The following is a 13804-nucleotide window of genomic DNA, read 5'->3' on the forward strand; positions in this document are numbered from 1 at the left end:
TGACCAATCAGTCTACTTAATTCAGGGACAAGTACTGGGACTAGCTAGCCTCTCCAGCAAGGATGTGTCTGACCCCATTGTTGGGAAATTGGTAAAAAAAAATCACCAAAATTCCCAGCTTCTTCAAACAATCTTTTAGCTTCATATTTTATACTTTATGCCTTATAACTTGTAAATCGTTCAATTTTACCCTATCTGTATATTCACATGTTCATTGTTTCACTGTAAAGCGCTTGCTGCTGATTTTCGTTTAATGTGAACCGATGAGATATCCCAGCGTTCATCGGTATATAAAAACTTCTAAATAAATAAATAAATAAATAAATAATGCACCAATCTTCAAAAATCTTCTGAAGTCTTCTGCTGATAAACTGTGAGGCCTACACAAAACTCCACCTCCAGAAAAATCCTTCCTCTCCAATCTACAACATAGGAAGGTCTAAAGGGGATCTTTTCTTGAGCATGTCTAGAAATAATATATATACCTCCTGAGCCCATCCCAAAAAGGGGAAGGTCAAAAGCCTAGAAAGAATCCCCCAAAAATGCAAAATGCAAACACTTTCCCGTAGTCTAGTCTGGTACTTGATTTAACAGGAAAAGGTTTAGTAATGGTGTGAAGCCACTTATACCTCATAAAAAATTGACAAAATATAAACCCCACAATTCTCTTTCCTCACAATACACACACATATATACACAGACATCCCAAAATCAAACTGAACCAAAAATATTGAATAGCGCAAACCTGGGAGCCCTTCCTTTAATATCAATGTCAAGTTTTTAAAAAGAAAACCAAAACATTCAACCCATATATGTTGCTGTTTGCAATAAAAGTACACATTTGAGATATGCAGAAGCCATGCCAGGAGACCACCAATATGCTGAAGGTTATCGTATAATAAAAAAAAAAAGTAGACAAAAATTAATAATCGAAACCAAGACACATATTCCTACCACTGTGTTGAAGCGGGTGGGAGGGTGAGCTGCCTTCAAATACGCTGCTCTTTGCTTTCTTTTCTATTATTGTCACAAAAACATGCACGTCTTAATAATCTCCCATAGTATGTCTACTGCTGTAGCAAAAGATAACAGTGCAATTATCAGGTTCTATTTCTGGAAAGAGCTCTATGGCTACATAAATAACATCCTGTGCAATCTTGTGTAGGAGGAACAACTGAAATTCTTTCAACATATGATGTGAAGCAGGGTCCATCACTTCTGAAGATAATTCTGAAAGAAGAATAAACTGAAAGGAGGAATCAAGATGTCTGAACCTTCTCATGCTGCACATGAAGCTCACTGCAAAGAGGAGGATGAAGAATGAACTCTGACTTTTTCTGTTATTTGTTCAGTGATCATACATATATGAAATAGTGTTGAAGATGGCATGGGAAAAACAGAACTGTTCATTATTTTTCATAACAGAAAACAGTTGCTTATGAGATTAGTTCATTGTACTACTAGCAGAAAAAATTACTATAGTTGATCTATGATGGTGCTGCAATAGCAGAACACTATGGCTACTCAAATTCCTTGCCTAGAATTTCCTCTCATTGAGTTCTTTTCCTTCTATTTAATAATTGTAATTTAGATTATTCAGTGGGAAGAGGAAGAGGAAGGGGAAGCTTAGAATCTAACTCTCAGCATCTAAAGCTGGAACCATGTCTAGGCTAATGGATCAATTTGTGGTCTCAGCATCTACAGCTGGAAATTCTTCCCAACTTCAATTGTTGGACTTTCTGTGTGACACAGGAACATCAGCAGCAATCCTAAAAGAGATCTCACTAAGTCGAGAGGAGCCCATGATGAGATCTGCCTCTGCTGTGCCTACTGGTCTGACTGATGTCAAAGTAGCTGCAAAGAGACTGGACAGACTGGGGAACGCAATGAACATTCAAAGCTTAGCCAAGCTTAATCAAAAGTAAACATGGAGCTTCAAAGGAAGGCCTTAATCTCTGAACAGGAGTCAGCACTGCAGTAACTCTGGAGCCTCTCAGGTCAGTCTTGATTAATCTAAGTCTAGAGGAACTACAGAAAGCAGTTGTTTGCTCAGAATAAACACTTTCTAGGAATGTCTTAAAACTTAGCTGAAAGTTCAGTTTTAAAAGGTTTTTATTGCTTTTCCCATGTCATAAAATCACTGTAAACACTTATGCAAAACTACAGCATATCAAAGCTCATCATATGTAACACAATAGTGTATTTTTGCCACTTGTCTCTGCTTCCCATTGGATATCAAACAGCAGCCATGTTTAGTTGTAGTTATGGACTATTTAAGAGTTACAAATATTGCACAAGATTTTGTATTGTACTTTATAAAATGGAAAATGTAAGGAAAGATGAAAAACTTAATAAATATATTGGGGGGGGGGGGGGGGGAACAGCAGCCGACAACTCTCAATTCTTGGCTCCCCATCCTTTCTTAACAAAAACTCAAGTATTAAAGAAACAGTCTAAACAGAACACTTTCATCCCAACTCTCAAAATCCAACTCCCTCTCCCAAGGCCAGGACTAGAAAAGGAGTGGCTGCCCTGGATATCAAGCCCAAGAGGGTGTCATCAGCTGGGTTGCTTCAAACTATGCGCATAAGCACACAGGTAAAAACATAAGCACTAATGATACTATTGGCCAGTGCCACAAATCTTAGGCAGCAGAGAACAGCCCTCTGATTCCTACTTTAGCCTCTCCCCTTCCCAGGCAGCATTCAAGGAACTAGATCCGGGGGGGGACAGTAGGGAAGCGTGAGCCCGGAGTGGCCTAGCCTCACCTCGGTGGTGGGAAAATTAATGGAGTCTCTGCTGAAGGAAAAAATAGTGAAGTTTCTCTAATTCGGTGGGTTGCTGGACCAGAGGCAGCATGGATTCACCAGTAGGGATGTACATCCATTTAAAATGAATGGCCTATCCAAGAGGATTATATTATATTCGTTTGATTTGTTTGCCCCAAAAACATATGAGCAAGTCCCATGAATGAAACATATGCCATTCGTTTCATTTGTTTACATTTCCCCATTGAAAAGCATTGGCTGCATTAAAAAGATAGAGTCTGAGGCCGGACAGGTCATGTGGGAATTTCCATAGCAACCAGCCCTGATGACTATGACTTATGTATGAGATCAGAGGGGAACCAGGATCTGTTGTCAAAGAAACCAGACTGACAAAGCAAGGGAACATATCAGGGGGAAGCATTTTTCTAAATCAGCGAATCACTGAACTTTCCAACCTTCTTATTGTATTCCCTGTTTCAGCTTGCAGTTGGATTCTCTCATTCATGGAGGATACATCCTGCTTTGCTGTTGTGTTTGAATTCTGTATTACTAAAGTCTTCTGTATCAACAGTACTTTGGCTCAAAATTAGAAACATTCCATCTGTTCCAATCCTGTTAGCTGGTAGCTGCTGTCATGCTGTGCTTATTTGCACGGGTTTTTAAAAAAAAAATTGTAACATCTCACTGCTGTCACTGCCACTAACAGACAGGTCAATACAGTAAAGTGCGGCCGCGGTTACCCTGCTCCTAACCCGCTTTCTACTCACTTTCCGGCCGCGTTAGCCCTTCCTGCGATACACTATCCCCTTTAACCGATTCTTACTGCCTCTTTAAATCACCGGGTAACCCCTTCCGCCCGCGGCTTGTATATTAGATGTAAACGATCGAATTAGCTATTCCCTCCCATACAGTAACGCGCACCCCGACTATCGCTTTTTTTACCCTGCCGTTTTGCCGCGCGTTTAACCTGCTAACTTACTGCCTACCCTTACCCTCTGTGTTAGAGGCAGGGGTAAGGGTAAGCGGCAAACTTTCCCCAGCCCCCACTCTCCTGCCCTGGCCGCGTCAATGGGTGCTGGTCTCCGGGGCAGCCCCAGTCCTTCCCCCCTCCTCCCGAAGCAACAAAAGCGGAAAAAATCTAAAAAAAGCGAAAAAGTGAAAAAAAAAAAAGTAGCAACGAAGTGGATGGTTCTCCTACGCTCGGGATTGCCAGTCCTCTCTCCCCTCCTCCCGAAGCAAAGCGTGTAAAGCAGCCTTGCTTCGGGAGGAGGGGAGAGAGGACTGGCAGTGTAAAGCAACGACTTACGTTTTTTCGCAGCCCTCCTCCGGAGACGGACATCGGCGGAGACGGACCGCGGCTCCCCTATCTCCCGGAGGCGAAGATGGATGCCTGCACGGGCGAAAGCGGCCCCTGTGTGTGCAATTGGGCCGCTCAAGGCGTGATGTCACGACATTTGGCGTCACGACATGTGACGTCACATCTTGAGCGGCCCAATTGCACGCACAGGGTCCGCTTTCGCCTGTTCAGGCATCCATCTTCACCGGGAGGCAGGGGAGCCGCGGTCCATCTCCGCCGATGTCCGTCTCCGGAGGAAGGGGCTGCGAAAAAAGTAAGTCGTTGCTTTACACTGCCAGTCCTCTCTCCCCTCCTCCCGAAGCAAGGCTGCTTTACACGCTTTGCTTCGGGAGGAGGGGAGAGAGGACTGGCAATCTCGAGCATAGGAGAACCGTCCACTTCCTGGTACCTGTCATTTCAAATGTCATTTGAAATGACATTTGAAATGACAGATAACAGCGTGTCCGTGAAGCGTTAGGCCAGCGCACCCAGAATACTGTATAGCGCTCTATACAGTAAAATGGGTTGCGCGGGCCTAACGCTTCACGGACGCTTCTTGGACGCGGCTTGCATTTGCAAGCAATTTAAATACAGTATCGAGCGGTAGGTGAGCCGGACTGTGCGTGCGGCAACCGCGGGTGCGCCCGGCACTAACGCAGCTCTTCCTACCGCTCCTTACTGTATCGGCCTGAGAGGAAGGTTAGTATTTTCCATCATTCCCTTCTCCCCTCCTGGGGAAAGGCACTGCAGGCTGCCTGCCTTACAGTGATTTATTAAATTTTAAACCTGATGCTAACCAGTGTAGTACCAGCGCAGTATCTGAATTCTGCCACAATATCCCACTTATAGGCTGATACAGTAAAGTTGCGTGGGAAATGGGTGCTCAGTGTTGAGCACCTGCTTTCCTAATGCATTTCCAGCCAACACTCATGGGTGCATAATAAAATACTTAAATGAGGGTTCGCTCTAAAAGAAGGTGCTAGGGACAATTGCACATCCCTAGTGCCTCCTTAGCAGCCCAGGAGAGGTGGCTGTCAGCAGGTTAGGAAAACGGATACTCAATTGAGCATCCCTTTTCCTAACCTGACTGCTGGAACTTTTTTTTTTTTTTTTTTTACTTTTTTTAACCTTTTGGTTCCTCCGACTTAATATCGCCATGATATTAAGTAGGATGTACAGAAAAGCAGTATTTTCTGCTTTTCTGTACACTTTTTTGATCCGCTCATAAATTAATGCCTGCTCTGGTCTGGTGTTAATTTCTGAGTGTACAAATGTGCGGATCAGGCACACATTTTATTTTTATATTTGGGACGAATACCTAATAGCCTCATCAACATGCATTTGCGTATGATGAGCGCTATTAGTTTTGGAGGAGGGGTTGGACGCGCGTTTTGGGCAAGCTAAACCCCTTATGGTATAAAGGGTTGAGGACGCATGTCCAATACCTGCGTCCAATCGTGTGTTAAACAATGTGCTTAGCTGAGTGCGCTTTACTATATTGGCCTATTAGAGAGGCTGTTATAATTCTCTTTGTCTGGGTCTCTGTCTGTTAGATACATCAGTGCGTCCACAAAAAGTGCAGTAGGTCTGTACCAGTTACCACCATAGGTACAGCCAGCCACTTTGTGGATTAATTTATTTTGTTACTGCATTTAAATTACTAGTACACTCACTGCACTTCTGTTTTACAAGTAGTGCTCACACACATAGTACAGCACTATACCATTCTTTGCTTTTTCTGTGTGTTGTGTGCATCTGCGTGCACTGTAGTCAGCAGACCAAAATACTAAAATAGTTGTTCTACTGTAGTGTATTCTCTCTTAGGCCAATGCAATATCGGTGCAAGGAAAACAGGCACTCATGACTGAGTGCCCACTCTCCCAACACGTGCTGATTGACTTCTCCAGGCCGCCTGATTTAATATTTAATTCAGCTGCCACGGTAAAAAGGAGGTGCTAGTGGAAATTGTTAATTGAGCATCTCTTTTCCTAACCTGACCACTGGCACACATTCTTTTTTTTATCGTTCCCCTCCTTTTTGTTCCTCCAACTTAATATCACCATAATATTAGGTCAGAGGTAGTACAGAAAAGCAGTATTTTCTACTTTACTGTACACTTTTTGGGCTGCTCAAAAATTAACACCTGCTCCAGGCAGGCGTTAATTTCTGAGGGTAAAAACATGCATCAGGTGCACATCTTTTTTTTTTATTCAGGGGAGAACAGCTAATAGCCTCATCAATTTACATCATGAGCACGTTTTAAATGCGCTAATCCCCTTATAGCATAAGGGGTTGTGAACGAGCGTCCAAGCATGGGTTAAACTAGTGCACTTGGCTGAGCGCACTGTATTGCATCGGACTGTCTGTGTGTTGTTCATCCTTACACACAGAAGGATTACTGTAGTAGTTAGTCACACTAATATCATTATGACCCACATCAAACCACCAAATTTTCAGAAATAAAGATTGACAACATCTGTTGTCCAGCACTGCAGCAGATAAAAAAAAAAATCCATCATATCAGGCAAAGGACATGGGAATTCCGCAGTTGTTGGCAGGGATTTGCTAGACAGGCAACAGTGAGTTCCCCAACTAAAATAGAGGGATTTTTTTCAAATCCCAAACATCAGCAGGAGAAACAGGCATGTCAAGCCACAAGAAGTTGAGATTTGGGGAGGATATGCCAGTTGTTCCAGATCCTGCTATCTCAGAGAAGAGGGAAAAAGAAGGCACTACTAGTAACATCAGAGTACAATCACCAGTGCCTTTAGAAGTACAAGTACAAGTAGTGGAACCTAACCCTCCAGAGAAAACCCTTAGTGCTGCAGATCAATTTTGTCATCCTGTTCTGATTCAGAGCTTGATGAATCTCCCTTCAAAGGATTTCCTGAAGCAGAGATGGGAGAGGCATTAGCTGAAAACCCTGTATTAGGAGGTTTAGTCAGTACTATGCTAGCTTCCACTTCACTGACAGAGGAGAGAGAGGCAGGAGGACATGTTAGTGAGGGAGAGCAGGCCACACTGACAGTGCAGAAACAGAGGATGAGTGAATCCTCTGCTGCAGTTCCTCAGGCTCCATCTGTGACCACCCTCACTTCACTGCCAGCAGTGTCATCCACCCCCAAAGGATGCAGACAGAGGCAAGGGATCACCAAAGAAATCTGTGATCTTGAACCATTTTCAAATGAGGGAGGACGCACGCTTTGTACGCTGTAACTTTTGCGCAAAGGACATCAGTCAAGGGAAGCAACTGAGCCACTTAAGCAATTATGGAATGGAGCATCACCTGAAGAAGCAGCATCCTTTTCAATATGCACATGGGGAAGGTAGTAGTAGTATTCAGGGGGCCCCTTCTGCAAAGACACTAGTCTTTGAAAAGGGGACAAGTGCTCCTCAAGCTGCTTCCAAGACTTTGGCTCCTTCTACCAATCAGGTAGAAGATTGGTAGATTGGTAGATTGGTAGAAGCAGCAGTAGCCGCGTGCATGTTATAAAATCCAAGGCCGCTCTGAAATCGGAGCGGCCTTGGAGGGAACTTTTCTTTTGCTCCCCCCACCTTCCCCTATCTAACCCACCCCCCATCTTCCCCTCCCTTCCCATATCTAACCCACCCCCCAGCCCTATCTAAATCCCCCCCACCTTATTTTATTTTTTACGCCTGCCTCTTGCAGACGTATCTTGCACGCGCCGGCCAGCTGCCGGCACACGAACCCCCGGCATGGTCGCTGTGCTGGAGGACTCGGGACCGCTCCCGGATTGGCGCCACGCCCACAACCCCGCCCCGCCTCTTTTTCAAAGCCCCGGGACATATGTGCGGCCTGGGGCTTGCGCTCATGCCAACGAGCCTATGCAAAATAGGTTCAGCGCTCGCAGGGGCAGGTTTTCGGGGTTACACGCGTAACCCTTTGAAAATCTACCCCATAGTTTTTGTGTTTGGTGTCCTATCCACAGCAAATAACATCCAACAACTATCAGAGAGATTACCATCCCCAGCATTAGTCTCATATTGGATGCAGATTCACTTGGAATGCTGCACATCCTGCGGTGTACTACTGAGCCCTCAAAAATGCTATAGAATCAAATGAGCCAAATTCATACGCTATCTGGGACTCTACCATCAACGCTACTCAACAGAGTTGAGTCTTCCACATAGTCCAGGAACTGCACTGTAGTTTCCTAACTTACTAGGAAGATTACAGATAATGACGCTCTATCAGTCTCACTTTGAAGTTGCAATAAGGGATCAGGGAAATGCTGCCAAGGAATCTTTTGTCTAATATATTTTAGTGACATATAAGATTATTCAAAAAATTCCTTTTGAATATTCCAAAAAAGTCTTTAAATACAAAACATTGAAAAAATTCCTCTTTTGTCAAGAACACACATAAGTGATTCAGGAACAATTTTTAACATACAATATATAAAAAACACCATTCATACATATTAAAAAAAATGTTTTTAAACATTCTTCCTTTTAGATATTATTAGAAGTTCTTCTCTTTCAAGCTTCCCTTATAAGAATGTTTTCAATGTTTTGTATTTGAATAAATACTTTTTTGGAATATTCAAAAGGAATTTTTTGAATAATCTTATATGTCACTAAAATATATTAGATTGTAATTCATGTGATATATTTATAAAATTGCCACTTTATAGTTATCTAAGGAATCTTTTGTGGCAGCATCAAACCAGGGCTGGGAATCTGGTTTGACTAAGACCAATGTATGGAAAACCGATACACCAGAGATGCAAGACTAGGATCCCAGTGAAACCCCTTAAATTTCAAAAGGGAAAAGGACATTAAATTGAGGATCTTCACTGGGGAACACTCAAGAATTCTACTCCCTCTTGGTTATTGTTCAGACATGTGGGAAATAACAAAAAGTAAGTATAAGGAAAACTTTTAGAATCCAGTTCAGGTCTTCTGGTACCTGGGTCAGCTCGGCGTGCTGCAGTGGCAATGTTAAAAGCCCCAGAGAGATGGGGGCATATTCATCATGCAATGGCTGGATTAAGGATCCATGATTGCAGGGTTCCAGAAGAAGCCCTGATGCATGGCCCCCAGCAAAGGACTGTCACTGTATTAACTGGATTAAATTAGTTGGGGGGAAACAGGAGAAAAAATCCCCATAGTTGTGAATGTAGATAATTGATGTCAGATTCCAGTCCTGATTCCAAATGAACTGGAAACCCAAAAGAGCAGGACAGAATTACCGGGTAAAAAAAAAAAAAAAGAAAAGAAACTTAGAAATAATTATTTCACTGGTCCATTCTATATTGGGGTTTCCACCTCATCCAGGTCCACCTGAACAGGCTGAGAAAGTCTTAAGCTTGAGAACTCAGGCTGTAAAAATAAAATTACTCAACACCCATATGTCAGGTCTTTCAAATACCCCTAGGACTTTGGTTCCCATGAAATTGCCACTCACCTCAGCACTCTCCCTCTAATGTGTCTCCGGCAGCTAGGAGACAGTGGTGTCAGGATGTCAGTGCACGGACTATGAATACAGCATGTGCTCTTAGGCCCTGCCGCAGCTGATTGCACAAGTTGCCTTTGAAAACAGGAAGCCTGCATCGAAGGATGGGCAAAGCCATTCTAAGGCCTATGAACACACACCATTGGTAGGGTTACCAATTGCTCCAGATTCGTCCAATAGGATTGATCCAGGCCTGGATTTAAATCATTGCATGCAGGGGACTTGTTGTTCTGATGTCCCTATTGCATTTCCTATGAAAAGTAAGACTACAAGTCCATGCAAGCAATGGGGTAATCCTAGGACTTGATCAACCCTGTTGGGTGAATCTGGAGCCATTTGGGAACCCTACACATCAGTACACACACATTTACATTCTGTCATAGCTCTCTCCCAGCTGCCAGAGCTTTGCTAGTGAAAATTAAGCAGGGGAAGTTTGGGGGAACAGGAAATGGAGCATTGGTACTAGGGAGCATCTGCTCCAGCACATTTCCAGGTTTAAGATCCTGCCAGGCTCCCTTCAATAAAACTGGCCAAGTTGCCTGCATTAGCTTTGTACTTCTAATTTCCCTAAGAAAAACTGGATAACATCTCCATACATGCGATGGGGCAAATCCAGGACTGGATCGGCCTGTTTGAGTTGACCTGGATGAGGTGGCAGCCATATGCAATGCTCATATTTTGCATGTATTAGTGAAATAGTTATATGGAGTTTTAATAAGAATCAGCATAACAGTACCCTTTCTTTTCTAGACCTATAATGACAGGAATAACTCAGCAGGAAGAGCTTTTTAAAACTTCTTCCTCAGGATGAAAAGAAAAGGTGATATATTAATGATTGTTTTACTGCCAACTGAATTAACCAAACATTTTTTGTTACTACTGCTGCTCTAACCTCAATATAAATATTTTATTTTCTATAACATTTCAATATAACATAATACAACCAAAGCACTTTTAATGTTGTATCTGTGGTTATTTACTTACAGAAAAGAGTAGGCAAACAGCCATGTAATACATACATCAACTGCTAGATAGAGCCTCAGGGGGCTATTATAATTACAGAAAGCAAACTTGTCATATAGTCCTGGATATTTGTGTATGTTTATTGATTTCTGACTAGTCAGAACCTTTCAGAATCCTGATCGTTATGCTTTTTTCTTTCCAAGGCCTAGATTTATCATTTTACTATAAACTTCGCATGAATAACGCCCATGATAAAAAAAAAAGGGGGTGCTTGATAGCATTCTCTACATAGGTGCTATCAAGCTAGGGTGAGAGGACATTGTAGAATCTCATCTTTGTGTTCCCTTCCTCACTCCAAATCACATCAAATGTTCACTGATGTGTACTGTGCTTTTCATACATCTGACTGTGCATGTAAAACTGTCCCCCAAACCCTACACCACCACCAAAACTGTACCTCAAGTTACTAGTTGACACTCCTACAGTGGTATAAATAGATGACTAATATGTGTGCCACCCCAGAGGCTCTCTCTCTCACCCTCCCTCAAGGAAAAAAGGTGTAGTTATTTCTGGCATTAAAATGTGTGTTACGCTATCGCACGCAACATTAAACACCCCTCGTTTTCATAAACCTCGCCCAAACTCCTCCCCTTTGATTCAAAATTTGCTTTCGCATCACAAGATGCGAAAAATAACTCATGCGTTATGGCGTTATCAGGGGCGTTAGGGCCCTAACACAATTTGAAAAATGACTCTGCAAGAGAGGAATCTAACTCCAAAGCTAACTGTATTCCAAAGCAGGAAGATAATTTTCCTGCTGCTTTTGTAATATATTTCTAAGTTTCCTAAATGAAATGGTATCCAAAAAAGGAGCATATGGATGGCAAGAACATTTCACCTCCTTTCCCTCATCTGTTCAAATTCCCCAGATAGCGTTTCGCATGCAGTGTTAACTCATTTATTATAACAAGTGCTAAACCTAGGAGAAGATTTCTACATGTATTAAATTAAAACAAAATTGTTAATAACAATTTAAAGAAGACATGTTCTTTAAATGATAAAAAAAAATGCTGTTTGTTTTAATTTAATACATTTTCTCCTACGTTTATCACTTGTTATGCATATTTAGTATGTGGATAGAACATTCCTTGTTGTGTTTTCAACCATTTTTATTAGACACAAAACGCCAGCACTTTGAACTTGAAAAAGGAACTGCAGAAGAGTAAATGTTTCCCAAACTCTTAAGTTCTCAAAGTCAGTGTATTTAATGAGAAAATGTCATTTCAATCACTATCATTTCTCATTTATATTTAGAGTCCACATGGAGGACAGAAAGAAAAGAATTGGGGAAGGGAACCAAAATATGAACAGCTGGCAAATACTACATATAATAAACTATCCTCAACATGATTATAATCTCTCCGTTAGTCAACACGTTCAGATACTGTCAAACGGCTCGGTCTTTGGTCTCTTAGAGCTTGATTAACGCAGGCTTTTCTCCCATTCTGGGTGTATAAGAAAACAAGCTTAGGATGGATTTTAAAAGGTTTTAACTAGTTAACTTTGGGAATTAGCCAGTTAAACCTAATCTGTTAAAAATTTCCTGCCTCTGACCTGCTAAATTTAATGAACTAAATTTTCATTGCTAACCATTTAGGTTACTCAGTTAATGTTGAGCAAAACAAATAGACCTAAATCTAGCCAGGCAAATTTTGGCCAAGTAGACTGTGGTAAATGTTAGGTCAAAATCCTAGTCAGACAGACTGAAAATTCAACTTAAGATAACCAGGTAAACTTATCTTTCCTACTCAGTAGGATTTTGAAAATGGACCAGCTAATGAATCAGGTCCTTAATTTAGAATATTACCAGAAATGCAGATGCCAAATGAGAGATACTTACTGTAGCTTATGGAGTCCTACCCAAGGGAGTGGCATGTATAATACATCAGACCCGCCCTTCTTTAGATAAGATCAATTACAAGATTTTTTGGAAGAGCATCACATTTTGGATAAATATCAATATGGTTTCAAGGTAGGGCACTGCACTGATATGTTGCTAGACACAGTTGCTGATTTTTTTCCTCTGTGAACTTGATAAGGGGAACTCAGTGATACTTGTCCTCTTAAATGTGTCAGCAGCTATTGATACTCTAATTTGTGGTACACTGATAAGACCTTTAGAGTAGAGATGTGAATCGGAACCGGAATCTGAACTGATTCCGGTTTTTTTCATTGGGCCCGATCGCGGTTTTGTTATAGGCTGCGCCCGAGCCGATAAACAAAAAACCCACCCCGACCCTTTAAAACTAATCCCTTTGCTTCCCCCACCCTCCCGACCCCCCAAAAAACATTTTACAGGTACCCGGTGGTCCAGTGGGGGTCCCGGGAGCGATCTCCCGCTCCCGGGCCATCGGCTGCCACTAATCAAAATGGCGCCGATGGCCCTTTGCCCTTACCATGTGACAGGGTATCCGTGCCATTGGCCAGCCCCTGTCACATGGTAGGAGCACTGGATGGCCGGTGCCATCCAGTGAAAAAGGAATAGTCCTGTGATGGTTCCATTCATTTTTGGTGAACTAATTTCAACAAGTGTAATCTGGTGAAAACTGTTTCTCCTTCAAGGATGTTACATCTGGTATACCGCAAGGATCAGCATTGACTGTCACATTATTTAACATCTATTTGCATTCATTATGAAATCTAATATCCTTGGAGTGCAATGGAGAATTTATACAGATAATATCCAGTTCTATTCCTGTTGTATGTTTATTACACAAGACAGTAAAGCCCGAATTTTCGATAGCCGACACGAGTAGAAAATTCAGGGACTAAGCATGTGGTCAGGCCCTGTGTGCGCCGAGCACATTTTCAAAAGGACCCGGCCACGCGTGTAACCCCTAGTATGCACAGAACTGCCGGGCCATTGAAAAGGGGCGGGCCAGGGGCAGTATCTGGAAAAAGGTAAGAAGGGTAGGTAGGGGTATAGGAAAGTTCCCTCCCAGACCGCTTCTTAATTGGAGTGGACTGGGAGGGAACTGGGAAAGGCCTACTTGCATCGCCGCACATTGCTTTTTAAAATTCTCCCCCACTGCGCACGTGAGTCCCGATCCACCCACACATGCGCATTTTAAAATCCAGCACGCATGTGCACGTGGGAACCGTATTTTTATAACATGCGCAGGCCGACGCATGCATGTTATAAAATAGCTGCGTCCATGTGCACGACCTGGGAACTGTGCACATATGGATGCCCGCGTGCGC

General features: G+C 42.5%; 1 protein-coding gene across 7 annotated transcripts in view; it reads right to left on the bottom strand.

Annotated features, from left to right (window-relative positions):
- The window catches only part of DCLK1 (doublecortin like kinase 1), a 755703-nt gene that overhangs the window by 537264 nt on the left and 204635 nt on the right, over nt 1-13804 (bottom strand). The window contains exon 1 of one of the 7 annotated variants that reach the window (XM_029602704.1): nt 955-1007. The exons of the other annotated variants lie outside the window; for them this stretch is intronic. The gene's annotated coding sequence lies outside the window, so the exon portion shown is untranslated. Of the gene's footprint in view, nt 1-954; nt 1008-13804 lie in introns of those variants that run through there. 7 annotated transcript variants of the gene reach the window in all.

Source organism: Rhinatrema bivittatum, chromosome 5, assembly GCF_901001135.1.
Source record: "Rhinatrema bivittatum chromosome 5, aRhiBiv1.1, whole genome shotgun sequence".
In the NCBI taxonomy this organism is placed as follows: domain Eukaryota; kingdom Metazoa; phylum Chordata; class Amphibia; order Gymnophiona; family Rhinatrematidae; genus Rhinatrema; species Rhinatrema bivittatum.